Raw genomic sequence first — 6284 nt, forward strand, 5'->3', positions numbered from 1 at the left:
AGAAATTGTCCCCCCCTCTCCCTCCCTTCCTCTTTCCTTTTCTCCCTTGTAAATGTGAGGATACAGTGAGAGAGCAGCCCTCTGTCACCCCGGAAAAGGGACCCTACCAGAAATAGAATTGCCTAGATCTTGATCTTGGACTTGTAACTAGAGCTATAAGAAAAAATCATATTGTTCTGTAGCCTCAGAACTCACTCTGATAAAACAGCTCTTCTCAACCTCATTTTATGAATGAAGGTAAAAACAGTAATGCCTTATCAGATTGTTACGTTGATTAAAACAGAAAATATATCCGAAGAACATAGCATATAGCAAATATTTTAAAACCCATCCACCCACCCATTTATTCAACAGATGTTGATGATCACATGTTTTCTTCTAAACATTGTTTTAGTTCCTGGGAATCCAGGGATGATCAAGAGAAATAATATCTTTGCTGACAAGGGACTCAAAGGCAAATGAAAAGTTAGGAAACAAATAAGATATTTGTTGATGCTGAGAAATGGAAATAATCAGGTGATAAGATAGGATCTGAGAAAGACATGGGGTTTAAGGATTGTTTCCACGAATAATATCTTTGAGTTGAGACCTAAAGAATGCAAAAGCCAAAAGGCAGAAAGAACTTGAGGGGAGTAAAAGAAGCAAAGAAAGCGCCATGTTCTATGTATTCTAGTGCCTTGTGCTTTCTATTAATGATAGACAGCTATCTCCTGAAGTTCTGGGAGCGAATGGCATGTTCTGCTACAGGATTTTACGAAATAGATGTGGCTGCCAGGGAGAATGCATGATGGAGGGCATGAGCAGGTAATGAAGCTTGTTAGGCAACTGGCTGCTCGGGGGAGAGATGACAGTGACTTACACTAGAGGAGAAGAGAAGAGTGCAGACGCTAGCATGTCATGGAAAGGGAACTGACGGACTTAGTGAGATGTTTGAAGAGGCTGAGGGAGAGCAGAAACCATGGGAAACTCCCAGGATTTCACATGGAGACAGGGGAAAGAACGGGGACAGCCAGATATAGTCAATCGTGCTTTGAGACCTGTAAATACTGGGGATACAGGGCAGAATGAAGGGAGTATATACTCTCTAAGAAATCCAGGAGGAATGAGGCACTCAGCATGAACAAAGGGGTCAAGTGTTAATAGAAAAGGCAGCGCTTCTGCTTTAGCAAGTAAAGAGCCCAAATGTGTATGCATTTTATTGGAAGGATTTGAGACAGTTCCTTTCTGATAGCATGCATTTTCTCAGTGAAGTGTAAGCCAAGGTCTCAAGTAAAAGGGAAGATGGTGTGAGGATGAGATGTGGAAAGTTTAAGGAGAATGAAAAAGTTAACTACTTGAGTGATCTAGTTGGTTTGAAGAGTGAGAAATGAATTTTCTGGGGAAGCCTAATGAGTTTTCTAGACAGTGGCTCAGTTAAGATTTATGGGCACTTAAAGGGAAAACAACCAGCTTAGTTCTGTGTGGCTCCTAACTCCCTAGTAGTCTTCAGTACTTGAGTGGAGACCAGAAAAGGCAGTAACCTGGTTTAAGGAATGCTGAAGTTCTTGCAGGTAAGTTTGTTGGAATGAGGGGAGAGAGGGATATGCAGAGAAATGATTACAAGTGAGGGATTGTTTAAGCTGGGCGAGGAAGGATGTGAGGATAGACGTGAGGGGTAGTAGAAAAGTGATAGGGTCATTAGACTGGAAGCTTTGATAAGGTGCTTGTCAGGGAGTGGAATGTTTGAAATCAGGGTGGAAGGGCCATTAGTGACAAAGTCTAGGTTGTGACCCTGGGAGTGGATGTTTGTGACTATAAAAGGTGAAAAAGGCAAGGAACACAGAGGCCAGGGATCTGTACAGTGTCTGAATACTTATCTGGCAGTTACCCAGAAGTTACAGAGGCAGGGGAGTATCTACTGTCATACAGCATAGAGTTCATAAGTAAAGCCTTCAATGCAACAGGGAGAATGAGTGGTCATGGATCAGACGGGCAGATGTTTGACAGCTGCAAGACACCTATGAAACCTGGGAGCAAGAGTTTCATTTCATTTCAAAACTGTGCAAATTTTGAAATTTGAAGGCAAGAAATTATGGGAGACAACGAGTTTAAAAGCAGTAATAGGAATTTATGAAGATATTCACACTACCAATATCCCTGAGATACATCTGATGTGAGAGAGGATATACCCTTGGGAGGTTAGAAGGAAACGAGTAGCTTCAGGCAAAGCCAAGTTTCAACCACACCAAGGGAGCAGTCAGAACAGTGGGGAAGGGAGGCAGCTTGTGGACCACCACCTAGTTCTGGAGAACTCTAGAAAAGTCTTGTTGCTGTTATCACTAGGCATATAGCGTATACTAATGGAAAATTTTAATAAATGATACATAATTCACCAAGTTGCATCATGTATCAACTAGTACATTCAACAGACTTCATTGTGGCTTAAATAGTGAGGCAATGATCTGCAAATAAACTTTAATTTATTAAATATCTCATTTTTCATGTAATTAGATCACGACCATATCTGGGATGTTAGCATAAAAGCTAGCAACGTTTTCACTTTATAAAAGGAGAAATATGAGAAAATCTGGGCTGAGACATCCTGAGATATTAATAAAATTGAGGGAGTCAATAACATGAGGTAAAGGCTTGGAGAAAATGCTAGTCATATATAATTACAAAACAGAAAATGCCATTGTCCTGATTATTGTTTGAATCTGTAGTTTGGAAGATTAGGAGGTAATGAAAACTCTGTGTTAACTTTTAATGGAAAGCAGGCTGAGGAGCATTTAGCAAGTAAGAATGTTGTAGAATCTGCCCAGTTACAGGCATATTCTCTGGAGTACTAGACATGGGTATTTGCATTAACTTGAGTACAGTAAAAGAAATAAAGTTTTGGAAGACAGAATTAGGAAACTGATTCATATTCAAAAAAAGGGATCTAGATCCTGTTTCATTGACCAATAAAATTAATAAAGTGATGATAGAGGTACACAAGTAACCTTGGTACCATTAAGAAAAAAAACATATTCCTGCTGATGTGTTCAAAGGACAGTGCGATAGAAATTCAATATCTGGCATCGTTGGTTTTCTTGGCTTTGTGCAGTTAAACCTGGTATTTCTGTTGATACAATTAAAAAAAAAAAAAAAGAAAAAACATAGCAAAATGCGATCACAATTTACTTTTAAAGAAATATATCAAACCCAAGAAATTGCCTTTGAGATACTAAATAAGCAAAGGAAAACATTATATACTTACTTCATTCACATTTATAGCATTGTTTTAAAAACAGACTCCTTAAGCTACTTCTCATAACATTTTAATTTACAAGTGACATCCTTCGGTTTTTCTGGATGAAAAAATAAATGTGACTTTGAATTTTTAAAATACTTGATGATTATTTTTAAAATTAAAATGTAAAGGAATGTTTACTTGAATGACACTGAGAACATGAACAAAAATAATGGTTAAAATTGCTGTAAAGGGGGCTGGAGAGATGGCTTAGCGGTTAAGGTGCTTGCCTGCAAAGCCTAAGGATGCATGTTTGACTCTCCAGATCCCACGTAAGCCAGATGCACAAAGGTGAGGCAAGTGCGAGGTCACACATTCCCACTAGGTGAGGCAAGTGTCTGGGGTTTGATTTTAGTGGCTGGGGCTCTGGCACACCAATTCTCTCTTTCTCTCTCTAAAATAAAATTTAAAAAATTTAAAATTCTCTAAAGGACCGCACACACACATATACATATGCATATACATACATACACACAAGTGGCTAGTAAGTACATGAAAGGAGGTCAGTGGCACTAATCATCAGAGCTATAAATCACAACCACAATATAAAACCCATCAGGATGACTATTATTAGAGAAGCAAGCACTATGTTGGTGCACATGTAGAGACGTTAGAACCCTTGTATACTGCTGGCAAAAATGTCAGACAGCTCAGCAAACTACTATAGTGGAAAACAGTATGGCAGCTCTTCAAAACTTTAAGCATATAATTTTCATATGATCAAGCAACTCTACTCCTGATAATCTATTCCAAAGAATCTTGATTCCACTGGAGAAGGCCCTCAGGGGGGATGAGAGCAGGGGAGGGGGAACATAAGAGGATTACCCAATGGTAATATGAATAATATCCAATATATTCATATATTAAAGTTCTAAATAAAATTTAAATTTAAAAAGTTTCATTAAATGAAGAGTTTAAAGAGAAGATAGATGTGAAGAGATAGTACACCCACTATTCACAAGAGCCAGAAAGAAACAACACTAATGTCCACTGACAGAGGAGCAGATAAACAGAAATGAAAGGCATCTCCTTCAGTATTGGAAAGGAATCAGTTTCTGACACATTCAACAGCATGGATGAACCATGAAGATAACATGCCAAACTAAATGATATTGTCACAAAAGGGCAATATGTGATTCCACTACAGAGAGTAGAATAGGTAGTGTCAATGGGTAGAAGGAGAAAAATTGGGAGTTGTTTAATGGATGAGCAGTTTTACATTGAGGAAGATAAAAATGTTCTGGAAACACACAGTGGTGATGACTATATTTAATGTCACTGAGCTACATTTAAAATGGTAAAAATTTTGGTTAATTATATTTTGCTATAAAGACAGCTTGTTTAAAAGTTGATGAGAGGGCTGGAGAGATGGCTTAGTGGCTAAGGCGCTTGCCTTCAAAGCCTAAAGACCTGGGTTTGATTCCTCAGTTCCCACGTAAAGCCAGATGCACAGAGAAGCACTTATGTCTGGGGTTCGTTTGCAATGGCTGGGGGCCCTGGGGCTCTCATTCTTTCTGTCTCTCTTCTCTCTCTCTCTGCTTGAAAACAAATAAATAAAATATTTATTAAAAAATTGACTAGAAAAGAATATTCTAAACAAAGAGGAGCTTGTACTGGCGTCCTTATGGCGGGGCCACAGTCAGAATCTGTTTCTTTCCTTATCTGGGTGTGTAATCTGGAAGAAGTCACCATGACACAAATGTAAGTTGCAGCTGACCCAGCATTGAGAGGTGTGGCACGCATAATCAAGACCGAGAAATAACTGAAATCTGAGTCAGAGATGCTAGAAATATTGCCTCGGGTAATTTTAGAAGAGAGAGGGAATACACGCAAGATCAATGCTACACCACATTTAATTTGTCAACACTGATGGGAGCTAGCTGAGGTGCGGTGGAAAGAACACATAAGTGCTTTTGCTGTCAGAAATCCTGAGTTCAGATCCTAATTGCGTCCCTCAAGGGACTGTGTGAACTTTGAAATTAGGATAATAAAACCTTCCTCAAAGAGGGGCTGGGAGCATGAGCTGCTCTCTGAAGGGCCATACGAATGTCACGAATGTCACGTTGTGACCAAAGTTATGATGGGAGAGTGGTATTTATGAGAAACACAGTAACACTGGAAAGAACAACAAATCTGGAATTAGAAAGATTTAATTACACCAGAATCCAGACCAAAGCTCTTTCTCTTGAGAGTCTGTTGAACATTGGGTGAGCTTACAGGAAATATTTCCCATTAAACTTGGGGAGAAAAGAGCAAGGAATGCAAAACACTGATAGTCACGAAGATAAAGAGATCTGGAGAAAACCACTACAATTAAAGAGGCCTACAACAGACAGAATAGAATGGCCAGAAACCAACCATTTTTAACATGAAAGTGGGAGCTGGTCTAAGCATCATTTTCCAGGTGTGAAAATTTCCAGATGTCACAATTTCTTTGCTCTGGAACTCAGGTAAAGGAAGGCACCCAGTAATACACCTGCTGGTTTCTTGGGTTTCAGAGAGCATAGAGAACTAGCTGTGAGGCCAAGCTGCACAGGACGGGGGTGGCATGGTAAGATGATACAACGGACATCATGGAGAACAGCTGTAACTCTTCTCATCTTGCTGGGTTTCCCTCCCCACTCAGCTAGGTCATGCTGGGCAGGGCCTTAAGGGCAACGTGATGACACTCAGGGGTTCTCTGAAGAAGCTCTCAGAACTTCCTGGACCTTCATGACCACATTGCATGTGTCAGGCTGGAGTTGGTAACAACAGGGTTACTTGACTTTCTCCTTATCAAAACTGTGAGTTTAGCGGGGCGTGGTGGCGCACGCCTTTAATCCCAGCACTCGGGAGGCAGAGGTAGGAGGATCGCCGTGAATTCAAGGCCACCCTGAAATGACAGAGTTAATTCCAGGTCAGCCTGGACCAGTGTGAGACCCTACCTCGAAAAAACAAAACAAAAAACAAAACAAAAAAACTGTGAGCTTCACAAGGCCACCTGAGGAAAACAGGTTAGAAGACTGTCCACAGA

At 40.1% G+C, this 6284-nt stretch overlaps 1 non-coding gene across 1 annotated transcript; it reads left to right on the forward strand.

Moving 5' to 3' along the window:
• The first annotated feature begins 3002 nt into the window (after positions 1 to 3002).
• On the forward strand, positions 3003 to 3114 carry LOC123459944. The gene has a single exon (XR_006636676.1). It is a non-coding gene; the product is annotated as a small nucleolar RNA SNORA8 (small nucleolar RNA).
• The last annotated feature ends 3170 nt before the right edge of the window (positions 3115 to 6284 follow it).

This window comes from Jaculus jaculus, chromosome 3 (assembly GCF_020740685.1).
Source record: "Jaculus jaculus isolate mJacJac1 chromosome 3, mJacJac1.mat.Y.cur, whole genome shotgun sequence".
NCBI classification, from domain to species: domain Eukaryota; kingdom Metazoa; phylum Chordata; class Mammalia; order Rodentia; family Dipodidae; genus Jaculus; species Jaculus jaculus.